Below are 17,416 nucleotides of genomic sequence, written 5' to 3' on the forward strand. Positions count from 1 at the left end.
AGGAGGAGCAATAGAAGGGAGGGAGAAGCAGACTCCCCGCCGAGCAGGGAGCCTGATGCGGGGCTCAATCCCAGGACCCTGAGATCATGACCTGAGCCAAAGGCAGACGCTTAACGACTGAGCCACCCAGGCGCCCCAAGGCAGAGTATTTCTGAAATGCTATCACTTATTCAGGGACAGTCTCCTAGGAATGTATTTACTTTAAAAAGTGCAGGATATATTTATATGCATAATCTCAATTTATTACTACTTTTAAACAATTCCATGAGCGGGGCACCTGGGTGGCTCAGTCGTTAAGCGTCTGCCTTCGGCTCAGGTGGTCCTGGGATCGAGCCCCGTATTGGGCTCCCTGCTCGGCAGAGAACCTGCTTCTCCCTCTCCTACTCCCCCTGCTTGTGTTCCCTCTCTCACTGTCTCTCTCTCTCTGTCAAATAAATAAAATCTTTTTAAAAAAACAAAACAATTCCATGAGCTTAACAGTAGTTTCCTTTTTGGAGAAGTGAGGAAACAGATTCAGAACCATTTGCCCCAGCTCATTGAGCTGGTCAGTGGTTGAGCAGATTGGAACCAAAGTCACCTTGAAGACCTATCTATACCTCCTTGCTCCCTTTCATCTCACTGCATTTGCTAAGTGGGAGGATCCTCCGTGTGTCTGATTAAAGTTTTACTGTAATTATATCATGGCCCACTGCCTTGGGGTCCTATTATACTCTCATGTAGAGTTTCAGTAGCATTAAAAATAATGGAGCATCCGAGTGGCTTTAAGAGTCAGATGCGCCGTGGTTTGAACCAAGGTTCGGCTTTATAACTACTTTACATGGCTGGCTTGCCATAAGTAAAATGGGTATAACAGCTGCATAAACTTCAAGGCCTGGTTTGAGTGTTAGATGAGGTCATGCACATACAGTGCCTTACAAGGGGCTGGCTCCTGATAGCCATTTAATAGGAATGTGAGCCATTCTTATTACTGTTATTGGCATGGGGTGTATGGCTGGCTTCAGATGTGTATTTATTACTCCTGAACGGAGGCAGAAGTCAGAGGCTGGTTGGTGAGAGCCCCAAAGGGGGAGGGAGGGAAGTGGCAGCATGGAGAGTCATTTCTTTGTACCTGCCCTCCCTCCCTCCTCCCCTCTTTTTCCTGCCCCAATCAGCTTTTCCCATGACAGCCTGGGAAGATTTCTTCCTTAGGTGACAAGTTGGTCCCTTCCAACTCTTTGAATTTATGATTTCATTTTTCAAATCTCAGGCATGAAAAAATAGAGGTTCATGGCTCCTTGGTGAGCAGAACATTTCTGGGATAGAAGTGGCCATCCTCATATGCTGAACACTGCCTCATCTCTGTGCTTTCTCCGAGCCCGACCCCACAGAGTAGAGATGTCCTTCCACTCAAACACTGAAACAGTGTGTTTTGCACAAGAGGACTATTTCATGCAGTGGCAACGGGATCTTTTCTGTCACAGTGGAGGTCCTGCTCTGAAAGACCTGTGAAATGGGGATGAGGCATTCTCTCTGCTGCTCTTGTGAGCACAGTAGGGCTCAGCCTGTTGGTTCCTTTCTCTCTCAGGGGCCTGCCCGGCCATCCCAGCTTTTCCAGGTTTGACCTTCACCTTCCAAGCAGAGTCATGCAGGGCACCTGGGTCTCAAGCCTTCTACAAGATACCAACTCACCCTCAGAAATGAGAACTCAGATTAATAAGTGGAGCATGTCTTAGTCACACTACGTTTTTTAATTGTTTACTCTTCCCTGTCTTCTGCTTTGCCTCTTAGTTAATCTCAATCCTGGTTTCAGGACAATGGAGGGTTCTCCAGCGATGTAGTGACAAGGTTTTGCTTTCCAGTGAATACATGCTTGTTTGCAGACATTATTTGAAGCTTTTTTAAAAAAACAAAACAAAACAAAACAATTCTTAAACCAGTTCACTAAAAAAGTCTGTAGAACACTTGGCAGTCTAGAGTTTCCCACAGTAAGACAGGCTTTCTCTACCTCAGTGCTCTGTCGATACTTCTGTGCTGTGGACGCCGTCCTGTGCACTGTAGGATGTTGAGCAGCATTCCTGGGCTCTGAGCTCTGGATGGCAACACCACTGTCCCTCACTTGGGGCGACCACACATGTCTCCAGGCATTGCCAGATGCCCCTTGGCGGGAGCAGAAGCAACCCTAGTTGAGAACTGTTGCCCTGTATCCTCAGACTCGGCCCCTCCCAGCTTCTCTTGCCACCCCTCCTCTTCCCTGGGCATCACCAGGAGAAACAGGCCAATGGCGAAGAACGGCCTTCACTTGCCTGTTGCAGTACACAACATAGAAGGATGTTGTGGCCTTTTCATGGAGTATTTTGCGTCTCAGAGGAAGGTTGAATCATCAAATTGTGAGCCCAGTGGCCTTTTCCTTGGTGCAGAATGGCTGGAGTAATTTTAATTATTGAAGGATTGGGGGTAGGATAAATATCTTGCTGTTATTTCCTTGACCACATTTCCTTTAGAGTTTGTAATTTTTTTCCCTAATAAGTTTTATAGAACCACAAATGTCTATATGGAGTCTGTGGTCTTTCAAACAGCATTTATGCTTCAACGTTATTGCTGTCTCAGGGAGGGGACGGAAACTGGTATAGGTCCCCAGTACAGGTGGGATTCGGGTGGGCTTGGAAGTTGGAAGAAGAGGTGAGGTATTCACATTCTCAGGTGGACGCTGGAATCCAGTGTGTGGGTTTTCCTGGGAAACTGCCGAGTAGCAGCTGTGAAGCCCACAGCCAGGGGGTAAAAGACACTTCCTTATCATTGAGAAGCTGGGAAGCGAGCATGTGTTAGGCAGTCATGGAGCTGTGGAAGTCCAAAAATGTGGGTCCAATTGAAGCGTAAGGGAACGTGAGCTGTAAAAATATTGTGGTTTCTGGGACCCTCCAGATCTGCCCCTTGGGAGTGAATCATTTCAGGTAATAAGGGTCTGGTCATTTCTGAGTAGATCGAAAATGCAGTTTTAAGACTGGGAGGCGGAAGGAGAGCAGGGCCTCCTCCCATATCCCGTGCTCCTCTTTGAGGGGTGCAGGTGCAGCTGCTGGGGCGTTCCGTCCTTGATGCGGTTCCTGCGGTGCCCGCCCGCCAGGCTCCTCCCAGAGCAGGGTATGGAAGTCTGAGTGTCTCTGAGCGCAGGGCTGGATCCTGTGGTGAGGCCTGGAGGCCTGCCCTGCTGGTCTGGCGACGTTGCAGTCTCCTCTCGGTACCTCAGGCTTTCGTTCCATCTTCCCCCTCTTCCTTGGAACAGAAGATTGATGTCCGTGTAACTACTTGGCAGCCTCTTAGCCTGTGCTCCCTTTTAACCAACAAAAATCTTAGGCTGAAATTTGAAAACTATTCATGCCAAAGAAAAGAATCAGGATTTGCTTTTTTAAACTACAAATGCTACCCTGCCAGGATTCTGATATCCTCCATGTCCCCTTGGGAACTGGCCTGGCCCTTCCATAGGCGCTCGGCCGTCCTGAAGGAGCTCTGTTCTTGCCAGAGATCTTGGTTGGAGTCAGTAGACCTGACAGAGATCCCTTAGCCACCTTGAACTGAGCTCCCTGTAGCTTCATTCCTTACAATAACCCTAGCATCTGCCCTTCTCACGGGATGGAGCACATACTCGTGTCGTTGGGGCTCATCCTGTATCTCATGGAGTTGCTTTAGGAGATCAGAAGCGTTCTTCCTCCAGTTGACATTTCATCCGTTCTTATTTTTCGAAGAGGTGTTTCCAGTCATAGAACGTAAACTCCAGGAAGTCGGGGATTTGCATCCAACCAGGTCACTGCTGCATCTCTGGGTTCTAGAACCGTATCTGGCACCTGAAACTTTTGTGGAATGAACAGAATCAAAACACACTCACAGGCAAAGCAGCTGTTTAAGTTGCCAAAAAGTTGGGCAGGCATTGTGTTTAATAAATGGCAAAACATTTTTAGTGCTTCATCAGTGTACCTAGTGAAAAGATCTGATTCCTTCTGATGTCTAAACTGTTCAGTGGAAACACGTTTGCTGCTGTTTTCATGTTATTTTGCGTACACACGCCCTGTCTGGATGCTGGGTGTCCCCCCATTACACAGAGCCCAGCTCGTCCTGGGGTGCTGTTGAAATGCTGCTTGCCATATTTATGAAATACATGAAATCGTGTCCTTAAAGTGTGAAGTTTATGTAGCATTCTCATTACTCTGTTTTTTTAAAAAGTGAGTTGTCAAATTTTTAGAAATAGAATAAATCGGCTAGAACATTCTTGGATTAAAGAAAAGCAGTACTAATGAATGTATTTGCTATGCATTCCAATCCCATTAATCCTGATGAGTTCAGCCTGGATTAATGTATGGCATGCTTTTCTTCAGGACTTCTGAGTTGGGCATTAACTGCTTGTATACCGTGACAGGAGAATGTGAGCAGAGTAGGCTGCTTCATCACGCCCAAAGAAGCAGGAGAGCAGCTTTTGTGACACGAGCTTGTATCCAGCTTGGCTGTGTTCACTTGACTGGACGGCCCATAAAGCAACGGTTCTCAAACTGCTTGGTCTCAGAACCCCCTTGTGCTCTGTAATTACAGACTACTGAGAACTTGAAGGAGCTTTGCTTATGTGGGCTGTATGTGTCAGTGTTGATCATATTACAAATGTAGAATTTAGAACAACTGCAAATATTTATGTACTAATCCATCTAAAAGTAACAGTAAATCATTTTATGTTAACAACATTTTTATGAAAAATAACTAGTTCCCACAATAAGAAAAAAATAGTAAGAGTAGAGTTGTTTTACATATTTACAAATCTCTTTAATGTTTCAGCTTAATAGAAGGCATCTTGGTTCTTATGTCTGATTATGAATCGGTCAGTTTTGATGTGTTGTTTTAGTTGAAATATATAAAGAAACTATGGCCTCAGATAGGTCCTTGGAAAAGGAAGAGGACTTCAGTAGCCTTTTTGGATAATTATGGGTATTCTTTTTTGATACTGCACAAAAACTTGAAAGGAGGTAGTTGGTTCCACAGTGGAAACTGAAACCATATTGACGGACTTTTTGTACTTGAAAATGGGTCTGTTTTGTACTTTTTAAAAAAATTCCATTTTGTACTTTGAATCAATCATTTGTCCATGTATGATTCTGTTTCAGTGAATTACTGCCTTACTGAATTACGCAGATCTTCCAGATGTTGGCAGGTTTTATCATGTAACTGTTTTCTAAAAATCACATTTGTTAATATCACCACCAGTGTCATCTGAAAACTCTTTAAGTTTTGGGAAACTTTCGAGTTCTGGGTGATGGATGCAAGTTTTCCAAACTTCTAAGTTTTTTTTGTTTGAAAGCTCAACTTTATCATTGGCACCAAACATTATCAGTTGTTTTTCTTCTAGATTCTGCTCCTTTTATTCCAGAGTTTTCTTCCTAAGATTGAGATCCGATCATGGCTTTTGGCTGTCTCTTCCTTCCCCAAAGAACAAAGCGTAGTTTTCTTGGCTTGGCCACAAGGGCTTGGATGACTTTGCCCCCATCTCCCAGAGCTTTGACAGTTTCCAGCTTTGTTTCCAGCCTCTACAGTTTTTTTTTGTTTTGTTTTTTCATTGGCTTAAAACCACACATATTTATTGTCCTGCAGTTCTGGATGGAGGTCAGAAGTCCGAAAGAGGTCTCACCAGGCTCAAGTCAGGGTGTTGGCAGGGATGTGCTCCATTCTGAAGACTCTTGAGAGAGGATCTGGTTCCTTGTCCTTCCCAGCTTCCAGAGGCTGCCTGCCTTCCTTGGCTCCTGGTCCCCTGACATATTCAAAGCCAGTAATGGCTGATGGGGTCTCTCTCACATTGCATCCCTCTGACACTGACTCTCCTGCCTCTTCCATCTTGTAGGGACCCTCGTTGATGCCATCAGACTTGCCACAGGAAAATCTTCATATCTCAAGGTCAGCTGATTAGCATCTTTATTCCTTTGGCAACCTTAATTCCTCCTTGCCATGTAACCTAACATATTCACAAGTTCCTGGAATTGGGATTTGGACTTATTCTGGCTGTTACATTCAAGCCTCTCCATTTTCACATTCAGTTCCTACTCTGTATATGTTGGCTAGACTCGTCCTCTAAATATCACTTCATTGCATAAGCCTTTTCTCAATCTCCAGGTGGAGCCAACTACTTTCTCTTCTGCGGAGATACTCGCATATGAGCCACACCCCCTTAGTGCCCTTGTCGCAGTAATACATCTGTATGTCTGTCTCCCCGTTGGGCTGTGGCCCTCTCAGTGTCCTTGTGGTGCTTGGCACATGATAGAGAACGAGCAATATGTTGTTAATTTTGGACATTTGGTCCTGGGCTGTGTTTGAGATGCTATTGAATGAGTGTTCAGTTTCTTTGGTGTGATGACGGCATTACAGTTCAATAGAAGAGTGTCATTTTTAGGAGTTACCAAAATACTTAGAGGTCAAGTGTCATGATAACTATTATAGCTCACTCTCAAGTGGCTTGTGAGACCAGTTTATATTTATATAAAGATAAAGCAGATACAGTAAGTGTTAAATATTGGTGTAAATGTAGATGAAGACCACGTAAATGTTCATTTAACCTTTCTGTAGGTTTGAGGGGGACATTTTCAAAACAGAAAGGGGCAAAGAATGAAGTATTAATGTAGAATGAATGTGCGGGCCAGGATGGAGTCGGATTTCAGTTGTGGGAAATCTGGTCTGCTGCTGTTGAAGTTCTGAAACTCTCAGTGTTGATTAGCATCTTCATGTGCCTCTTTGGCATAATGATAATCCTCTCTGGGTTCACATTAGTGCAGATCATATTCAGGAGGCTTAATTAGACCTCTCCAGCTCCTGGGTGAGCATGTGAGTGTGTGCAAAGTAGAAATGGTAAGATGAAGGAAACAAAGGACTTTATGTGCTGCTCCTCGAGGAGCTTCTTCCTAGGACGCCCTCTGCGAAGGTGACTGTTCCGCTTGCATACAGTGGTGACTCGAGTCACTCGATCCCTTCTGGGACTGCAGGCCACTCCCCTAGGCTCATCACGAGAGCTCACATCCTACATTTAGAGCACCCCGGCCCATCCTGATGTGGACAGGGCAGGAGTATACTTGTGCCCATCTGACAGCTGGTCCAGGAGAGTCCTTTGCAAAATGGCCATTCACAGATGGTGTCCGACTGTTTCCTGAAGGACCCAGCTAAGGCTGTCTGCCTCTGCTGGTCTCAGTTCTCAATGCCATTGTCAGAGGGGGGATTCACTCCCCTCACGGCTCCTAGTGAGGGCCTCAGAGCTTTTACTCACCTACCTCTGTGTCCTAGATCTGTGGAAGTAGCCTGTCTGGGTGATGCTTTGATACTATTCTTGTTTGAGATAGGATCATCATTGATGGAGGTAACATGGTAGGATCAATGGCTTGAAGGCCATCTCGTCCAGCTTCCTGTCTTGTTCCCTGCCCAGTGGTGCTTCGCTGCATGCCTGCTCAGTCCCCGTGGTTGGACCCTCACCTTCCCAGCCACTCACGCCATTCGTCTTAGGAAGGTGGGGTGTACTTCCTGACACCGAGCTGGATGGAATCATCCCTCCCTGTCGCAGCCACAGGTGTGGAGGTTCTGGGAACCAAACTGATGGGGCCTAATGTCTCTTCTTTGCTTTCCAGGAGCCAGAAGCTCCCATCTCGTGCCTCCTGAGACGTCTTTGTTCCAGGACCCAGGTGATCCTCAGGTGACGAGGTGACGAGTTCTCACGTCCCATTCCAGGTACAGTCTGCCCACCTGCACCCCAGCAGGATGGTCTCCTGGGTGCTAGAATGTATTGTCCGTTTAGTCCTTCTGTTGGCTGTTGACTTGATAGGTTAATGCACAACTCCACCCTACATCATTGTCTTCCAAAGCTTGTAACTACTCTGCCTTTTTAGAGTCATCTAGCTCTTCAGGCCCATCCACTCAACAGAAGACAGGCGTGCCTCTGTGCTTTTGTGGTTTTATTGAATTTCTACATTTCCTTCAAACAGAACTTGCAATACCCTACAGATGGCAAGGCTTCCGAACACAGGCCCCCGGGGCATGCTGTGGAGAGATCTGCCGAAGCCTGCCCCTCACTCCTGGTGTAGATGCCGGGATGCGGCGTGGTGTGCAGCGCTTGGCGGGCCCCCTCTGGCCCGGGGCTCCTGGCCCGTCCGTGCTGGTGTGTAGTGCGCTCGCACCGAGGCACTGTGCTGCGGTTCTGCCTTTGACTCTTGGAACGTTTGCGCTTCTCAGGGTCAAGGGCTGGCTCCAGTTTCCTTCCTGCTCTCAAGCTTTTCCCCCTGCTCCTACCCTCTCATTCCTTGGCTTTTCCCTCTTTTACTTAGGGATTCTCCTGTAGCTTGTTCTTGGGTTCAGGTGCTGTAGTGATCTGCTATAGGTTGGTGTATTTCAGGCGGGTCCTGAGAGTCCTGAGGGGGCCAAGGAGCCAGGCAGGGAGGGCTGGGGACGGTCAGGTCGAGGCCCCAGGGCGCAGTGTCTGCTGTCTCTCTGTGTCAGAGTGGCTCCAGTTTTATCTGATTCTCACATTTGGATTCAGCCTAAGAGGCGGTATGGGAAAGAAGGATTCTACTATTAAAATAGTTAAAAGCTATTGCTCCAGTTATTTTTTGATTAAAGTAACAAGTTCACCAAGTTTGGGCACTTCATTGTTATTGTCACTGTTTTGTGCATTAAAAAAATGGAGGTAAAGTTTTTTCAGGCGTGTATGTTTATAAAAGAACCTCACCTGACGTTTCTCCCTCCGTCTCACATTCTTATGGTCCTCTGGGCCATTCAAATTCTTAGTTTCAAATATAGCTATATTAAGAATGCACCCATAATCAGGGTCATCCTTCATCAGAGGGACTTTGTGGGGGATATGGCCCATGACCTTTGCCACAGGGAAGCATCTTCGAGCTGGCGGCCTTGAAATAAGAAGGAGGGGGCGGGCTCCCCATGGCTCCTACTTCATAGGGAGGATCCCCCCTTGTTTATGAGGCTGTTGGCAGCCTTGTCAGTGTCAGGAACAAGGGTGCAGGGTTACCAGGTGCGCTTTCCCAAAGACAGGAAAACTGGATCCTTGCCGGCAGGGATGTGGGAGGCTATCCCCGGTAGTGCCAGAAGCCGTCGTAGACCTCAGATGTCCTTTTCTTTTCTTCTCCTTTCAGAGCTTATTTAGTAAAAGTGCTTAGAGTGAGTTCATTCTGCATTCTGCCTCCTCTTCCTGCAGTAGTCAGATGTGTCTCTGCTGTCTTACCAGACTATTTTAAAACCTCTTCCTGTTACCTAATACCAGGGCTTGGTGTGCGGGTGTTGCGGGGGGGCGGGTGGCGGCGGGGCTGACTGTTCACCTCGGAGTGAAAAGTCTACATCAGATCTGTTTCTCGGATCAGGATGCTGTGACAGAATGCGTGAGGAAGCCATCCGTGGTTCTTAGGCCCTTGGATACGTGTCATGAACTGCACCTAAATCAGGGGAATTCACAACCTACTGGAAACCACCACGAGGTTGCCCCATCTTGAGTGAAGGGATTCTGACAAGGTGCCAGATGGTGACTGAGGTGGTGTGCCCCCTGGAGGCTTTTTGGTCTCTGGCACACTTGTTTGTGCTCTTTGGCTTATCATTCTGTCTTCCTGCCCAGAGGCCAGGCAGCTTGGTTCCCTTCCCTGCAGTTTGATCAGCACCTGGAAGGGCGGGGCGGGTAGAGTAGGCTTCAGGCAAATATTTGCTGACTGGATAGATGGTTGCTTTCGTCTTCCTTCCCAGGCTGTGTGCACTCAGCACAGGGGCAGTGCATGCTTTATCTTTGTAGCTCCTGTAACTCCCAGGAGAGTGGCACACGGCGGACATGCGATTCTGTGGAAAATGAAGTAATAGTCATTTAATGCATGCCATTCTTCTAGAGGAGGAAATTGCTTTCAGATCATTCAGACTTAACCAAGAAAAAATAGTTTCAGGTCAAGAAAAGGTTAACTCTACCATTAAAACAGAGGAAGTTAAAGAAATGTTGGGCTCTGGTTTTTAGCTCCTTGAAGGTTTAAAGAGAGAAATGAAGGCAAACTCACTCACTACCTCATGACTGTTTGGACCATGGAGGAGTGCTCTGTCACTGCATAACAAATCACCACAAACCCAGAGGCCTAAAACAACACACATCTATTGTTTCATTGTTCCTGTGGTCAGAAGTCAGAGCACAGCTTGGCTCACGAGGCTGTAGTCAAGGTGTTGGCTAGGGTTTGGTTTTCATCTGGAGGCATGGCTGGGGTAGAAACTGATTCTAAGCTCTCCCAGGTTCTTCATGGTTGTAGGACCCTGGGGCCCCGGCCTCTCGCTGGCTGACCTAGAGGCCACATCCATTGCCGTGTGGGTGTTCCAGGCGTGGCTGTTGGTTCATTAAGCTGGCAAGGAGAGGCTGCTGGCAAGTTGGAGCCCGATGTAATGGCACATAATCGCGGCCTGACATCAGCACGTTTGCCATGTTCTGTGGACTGGGTGCAAGTCCCAGTTCCCACACACACTCAAGGAAACACCAGCAGTAGATCATGGGGCCACCTTAGAGACTGCCCACAACCGGTCGCCTTTCCTTACTCCTTGAAAAGTGGTAGCCATCTGCTATCCATTTGTGTGGAAAATTGTTTGGCTCCTTTGTTTTTTCCAAAATGATCCATGATTTTAAATCTTTTAAAGGATCACAACTCTATAGGGTCCATTCATTCTTCTAACCAACTTGGATATCCTCCGTGCCTTCTTGACCCTGCTGGGTGGTGGATGCCCCCAGAGTGCTCACTTCTCCAGCAGGAATGTCAGGTTAAGTTGCTATTTGTGAGCTGCTTTAGAACCTGGCTACAGTTTTGTCGCATTGTTTGTAGAGGGAAATGTGGTCCTGAGTCTGAAGTGACTGACTTGCCTGTGAACTTTTAGAAGGTTAAGATGCCCTCCCAGTAGTTTTTTCTGTGGCAGTGGGTAAGTAGAGAGCGTTATTTGGGGCCTAAGTTGTGATGTCTATGGTTACCCTTTAAAAATTCCTTAAAAACAACAGAAGTCTGGGGGCGCCTGGGTGGCTCAGTCATTAAGCGTCTGCCTTCGGCTCAGGTCATGATCCCGGGGTCCTGGGATCGAGTCCTGCATTGGGCTCCCTGCTCGGCGGGAAGCCTGCTTCTCCCTCTCCCACTCCGCCTGCTTGTGTTCCCTCTCTCGCTGTGTCTCTCTCTGTCAAATGAATAAATAAAAATCTTTAAAACAAAACAAAAAAACCCAAAACAACAGAAGCCTGTGCTGTGTCTCCTCATTCTCTGAAGATGTGGAGCCTAACTGTCATAAAGCAGTCACCAAAGAAGGGAGAATTGCAGTGAATGGCAGGCTGGATAATTGACTGTCTGGGGTCACATTCGGGTAGCATTCCGTGGGGGACAGGCTGGTTACAGGATTGCACTGGAGTCTTCCATAAAACACAGCGGGTGGCACTGCCTGTGACAGACGCATCGGTGGTCCGTCCCGCATGATAGAAGAGCCCCTGCGCACCGACTGCTACTGTCTTGTCCAGTTCAAGGAGCGACACTTGTCCAACTTCCTGGGCTGCTTCGTCCCCCTGACGTCAGCCTGACCCTCTGGCAGTCCTCCGCCGGCCTTTGGTGCTTCGCTTCAGCATTGTGCGGTGCACGGCCAGAAAGTCCTTTCCGACCGAGAAGCACGTGCTCTGCTGTAATAGAGGCTGTTCTGGCCACACATACCAGGGGGTTTCCTCCAAGTATATTACATAAGGTAGATGAGTGCAACAGGTATGGACTTCAACAGGTAAGGTGGCCGACCCCACGAGGAGGCTGCGACGTTTCTTTCAATGTTTACATGCTTTTCTCTTTGGGATGAGGGCTTGAGATTTTGGCTACCGGTAAAGTATCGTTTACAGGAAACCGACCATAAAATGTGGCATTTCCTGCTGAGGGATTATTTGTGCATGATATATACCACATAGATAATTCCCATGGTAACTGTGGGTGTGTGGAGTCTGTGTATCTCGGGCTCTTTGAGGAGGAAGCTGAGACCGGGAGCAAATGGCAGGTAAATGTGAAAGATTAGAGCCTTTGCTTGTGCAGAAGTGCTTTATTAGTCGGATTAAAATACCATGCTCAAAGGCAAACGTAATTGATTTGCTCCTCAAAGAAAGAAGGCTGAGCCACGAGCAGTCAGCTGTCCCAGTGCTGTCCTCCAATCTGTCCTTGACAACAAGACCAGATCGGTCCTCCCAAGATAATATTTTTGTGATGGCCTTCCTTCGCTGAAAAATTACACGTCCGAGTGTAAAACGCTCGGCTGGCCATTCAAGACTCTTGTAAATGTCCTGCCCTCCTGCTTCACTGCGCTCACCCCGCTTCCCCCGGGTAGTCTGACGTGCGTCCTGGGCGGTTCAGCGGGCCTGTGCCTTCCCTCCCAGGTCACCTCAGCTGTGACAGGTGAACCCCAAGACAGACTCGTGTCCCTCATGGGTACGCAAAACATGCCCCCAAACACTCACGCCTACAGGTGTCTCTCTTTCAGCTGCTACCAGCTTCTGAAGAACCTCCGAATCACTTCCCCCCCCCCAAATCTCTTATTTGGAACCCTCATTGCCTTTTCCGGTTTCAGTCTAATTCCCCAAATGTGATACAGACTTAGGCTCAGAGAATGTGTAGGAACAAGGCTGGTGGTAAGAGGTACGACCAGGTCTGCCTATGACAAATCCTTTACTCGTGGCTGTCTTTTCCTCCCCGGCTGCTTGAAGCTTGGCCGCCATCATGAACGACACAGTAACTATCCGGACCAGGAAGTTCATGATAACCGACTACTTCAGCGGAAACAGATGGTCATTGATGTTCTTCACCCTGGAAAGGCAACAGTACCTAAGACAGAAATTCGGGAAAAACTAGCCAAAATGTACAAGACCACACCAGATGTCATATTTGTGTTTGGATTCAGAACCCATTTTGGTGGTGGCACGACAACCGGCTTTGGCATGATTTATGATTCCTTGGATTATGCAAAGAAAAATGAACCCAAACACAGACTTGCAAGACATGGCCTGTATGAGAAGAAAAAGACATCAAGAAAACAGCGAAAGGAACGCAAGAACAGAATGAAGAAAGTCAGGGGGACTGCAAAAGCCAATGTTGGTGCTGGCAAAAAGTGAGCTGGAGATTGGACACCAGAAGGACTAAAGATGCTGCAGTGGCTTTATCTGTGGTGATTGTGCAGATTTTTCATGAGAGGATCAATAAACTAAGAATGTTAATGTGAAAAAAGAAATAGCTGAGTATTGACAATTTCATATGGTTCAACCTAATGCTGCATAAAAGACTATTTAATATGTGTCCACGGCTTATAGCACTGGAGGTGCTGTTCTGGTCCCGGGGGTGGGCGTTGCTACAGGTTGTGGAAGAATTTCTTCTTTGTTTCCTGGGTCAGCCCTGAGTGAATTCCTTTCTTTTCACATTCACTTTTGGAAATTTCCAAATGTGCACAAATGTAGGGAGAAAGCATAATGAAATCCCATGTACTCAGTTATCCACATCTCCCAAATAGACTCTTGACATGGATTTAACTTGTCTTTGGACCTTTATGCCTTGCTTTTTTTCCACTTGTTTGTTGGTTTTATTAGAATATTTCCTTCCCTTTAACTCAGAAGCAGTCCACACTCATAGAAAAAATTGTCAAAATGCAGAAAATAAAAAATGTCCATAATCACCTGTTTAGAGACAACTACTTCAGTTTCCCTTCCAGACCATTTTTTATCTAAGCTCATATTCAGTATGTTGTTATTATTTCCCAGGGATGCTCTTTCATGTTTTTTTTTTTTTTGACACTTTCTCCCTGCTTTTATCAGGGATGAAGTATCACCAACATAATGTCTAATCCATCTGCTTTGGCCTGCTCTTTCTTCCACATACTTTTCTAAGCCTTGCTGTCTGTATGCTTTCCCGAACTCTCCCTGAAGTCTTGGTTGGGCCCTGCAACCCAAACTACTCACCTTTCCTCAGTCCCAAATAAAGCTCCTATTACCTCAAAGCCCGTGGGTCTTGGCCAGAGGCTGGAGGAAAGGGGGTGGATTATGCTAATTTACTTCACTGTGTGAATAACTAATTGACTTAATTTTTACAGAGGAATTGTCATTTAACCTTGTGAGTCTTTTATTTGTAGGACCAGGTGACACATTAAGAATTGTCGGCAGCAGGGAGAATAAGTTTGGTTGAAGTTGAGTCCGTTTGGCACCTGGCATAGAGTAGGGTTTCTGGAATCTGATGACCTAGGTTCAAATCCTGGCTCCACCAGGACATACTATATGTGTATGTATATATATATATATATATATATATATATATATATATATATATATATACATATATATATAACCTGCTGTCTAAACTCCACTCTTATTCTCCTGAGGGGAGTAACAATTGCTGTTGTTGGTCTCTGATGGGGATGAAATGAACTTGAGTGTGTTTCTGTCGAGAAGCTGGTGTAGAATATTGGTTGTTTCCAGTGGACCCCAGCCCTCTGTGAGTCTAGTCTGTTCTCCAGCTCAGTTCAGGGAGTTGGACCTGATTTTTCACAGTTTCTTTGTCTACCTTGGAACCAGTACATTTTCTAGAAATTCCAGGTTTTTTCACACAGTTGCTTGTGACCATGGGAAGATGGGGAAGCGTGGAAATTTACTGGAGCTTGGGGTCTAAATCCATGAATTGCCTGGGTTTGTTGAGTGAATGCATTAGTAAATGAAAAAATAATTGATCTGTGAGTGTGCAGTGAAAGTTAGATCAGTTTTATGTGGAATCCTCTGCTTTGCTCTAGGTCCAGATGTTAGCTCCTTGTGCTTTTTGAAAGAGGACGGTTCTGGAAGGAGCCATAGAAAACTCTGTCTTTCAGGATACTTTAGAGGCCTAGAGAATTAAAGAAGCAATGTTGTGGTAGTAAGTCTGAATTCTAATCTTAGGGGAACTTTATTTAAGATATTTCTTTTCTATTTGAGAGCCAAATGTGTAACAGTTTTTAAGGCCCAAATGAAGAGCTTAACAGTTCATATGATGCTGACTTTATGAAATCTCCCACTCCTTCGGACCAGGCTCCTGTTTGGTTCTGGTTAATCAACACTGTACTGGAGAGGCAATGACAGGGCTCCCCTGGACCTGCCCACAGAGTTTGTAGATCACTTGGCTTCAGATTCCAGATATAGAACATTTTCGTTACATACTGCAAAAGTAAGTATGATTAAAGGCATGTGTCAGAGGAGCTCTGAGCTCCTGATAGAATGCATGTTTTTGTTGTAATGCATTTCTATACACAGGGCCAGGGCATCTGTCCTGATAAAGCACAGCCTTCCCTAGTGATGGAGACGCCATCCAGAGACATAACTACTGTCTAACCACAATCTGCTGGCTTAAGGAGGAGCATTTCTAGATTGTAGCTGGGTATCTGGTTTTTGTGAAAACGTGCTTAGTAGTTCTTCCCTGGCTTCTTCTTCCTGATATCATTCTTCAATTTGAATAAACAATATTGAAACGATCTGAGTATAGCTAAGTAGACAGCAGGATCTGTGGCAAAGCCTTCGGTTAAAGATAGCCCTAGCGACGGGAACCCTTTGCTGATGGGAATTGCCTGCCTTCGGCTACCGGCAAGCAGAGACAACTGACAAACAGATTGCAAATGGAGATTTTGAAAAAGAAATTAGTGCCTACTGGTGTGGCAATAATAGCAGCTCTTTGCGTTGGAAGAGTAACGCATTTGGCTTCTCAGTGTGTTCCTTTAATGCATTGTCTCATTTGACCCTCACATGTACCCTGCAATGATGGGACAGCAGTACTGTCTCGTCTTAGACGTGGAAACTGAGAACCCCAAACACTGACTTAAAGATAATGAACTTGGACCTTACAAAACCCCAGGCTGAGGGGCGTAGGTACTCAAGCTGTCCCACTGTGGAGTGGGGAAGCTGTCCCTCAGGGCGAGATGGGAGGTGGGGACAGAGCACACCCCGTGACAGAAGGTATCTGGGAGGAAAATGGGAACTGTTTCAAGGCTTTGTAGATAAGAGTATGTTGCTTAGGTTGGATTTTAACCCCACTGATGACTTTTTACATTTCTATTCATTTAGAGAAACAGAAACGTACTCTTTAATAACTCAGACCATTAACTATTCAGCTAACAAAATCTCCTTTGATAGAGAGAGACCCTCATAAGTTGTTGATGGTAATGGTGGTGATTACCTAAGATGAAGGTCCGTTTCCTGTCAGCTTCCTAAATTGAAGTCAGCCGGTTAACACCAAGTGTCCACTGTGGGTGCTATGTAGGATATGGTCCTGTGAATACTGCCCAGTGCCCTCTGTGTGCTGGGGGACAGAGGAGGGTTCGGATGCCGCTCTCCTGGTGGGACACACAGAGACCCTTCCCTCCGCCAGTCAGCCCTGCCCCCTGTCCCTGCTTCTTTCCTGTACAAGCTCTCCACACCCTCGGTGCCTGTTCTCCAAACCTGCAGATCCCGCTTCAGAGGACGGTGCAAGGCTTTGGGGCAGGAAGACTTGGGTTCGAGCCCCGACTCCGTCTCTCACTGGCTACGTGCTCTTGGGCAAGTTACCTGGGAAAAAGTCACCGAAATGACTTGGTTTGTAGTGGGCTGGGCATCATTCATTTAAAAAGTCTTCCCACGTGATTCTCTTGCACACCCAGGGTTGAGAATGACAGAGTTCTAGTAATGTTGGGTTTCCTTATTTCTGGAATGCAGAATATTGCCGGATAGATAAGGTGGTGTGAAGATTAAATGAAATATTTTATCTAAGGGATCTTTCATTTGGCTGATGTCCCAAAATGTTAGTTGTTATTAATTATTACTATTTGTTTTCTACTTTAAAAAGTTAACGCATCTCATTACAGATATTATGACAAATATAGAAAAGAAGAAAACAGCCCGTAATCTGAAAGATAATCTCAGTGTGTTGGTACTTTACATACCCCTCCCCCTCGCCTACATGCTCATTGGGATAAGAAAATGTGCTTTTTTACTTGATATTTTCCCAGGACATTAAAGCTGTTGAAAACACTTTCCTGCCTGCATACCATTTCGGCAACAGCTTTGCACATGACAGATCTTGTTCTCGTTCTTTGAGGAGTCTGGCATTGTCCGCTCGCAGCCCCCTGGGTGATTTGCTTGGGCCTCTGTGAGGCGTGAGCTTGAGGGGTGGTGGCACCACTCACAGCCACCGTGAGCCTGGCTCCCTGCGCCTTAGTGCTTCTTGCCTGGCTGAGAGGCCCTTGCTGTGCTCATGGTCGGTATCTCCATCCCTGTTTGCCTTGCTCTTTGCCATTTCTGCTTTGGAAGCTCTCGGAGTAGTTTGTTGTTCCCTGGTCGGAAAGCTGTCCTGCCCTGGTGGGCATGCATCTGAGGTGGGTCCCCATGGCCTCCTCCGGGGCCTGTCCCTCTGTGGCTTGGAAG

The 17,416-nt window shown here is 46.5% G+C and overlaps 1 protein-coding gene and 1 pseudogene across 9 annotated transcripts in view; both read left to right on the forward strand.

Annotated features, from left to right (window-relative positions):
- SLC7A1 (solute carrier family 7 member 1) overlaps window positions 1-17,416 on the forward strand; it is an 86,035-nt gene that overhangs the window by 29,648 nt on the left and 38,971 nt on the right. For 6 of the 9 annotated variants that reach the window (XM_078070510.1, XM_036080407.2, XM_078070512.1 and 3 more), the window contains exon 2: window positions 7,617-7,716. The gene's annotated coding sequence lies outside the window, so the exon portion shown is untranslated. Of the gene's footprint in view, window positions 1-5,851; window positions 5,905-7,616; window positions 7,717-17,416 lie in introns of all 9 variants that reach the window. The other 3 variants (XM_078070511.1, XM_036080410.2, XM_036080408.2) reach the window with 1 other exon arrangement.
- LOC118528162 (small ribosomal subunit protein eS24 pseudogene) lies at window positions 12,705-13,242 on the forward strand (annotated as a pseudogene).

The sequence above is a fragment of the Halichoerus grypus genome, chromosome 4 (assembly GCF_964656455.1).
Source record: "Halichoerus grypus chromosome 4, mHalGry1.hap1.1, whole genome shotgun sequence".
NCBI lineage: Eukaryota > Metazoa > Chordata > Mammalia > Carnivora > Phocidae > Halichoerus > Halichoerus grypus.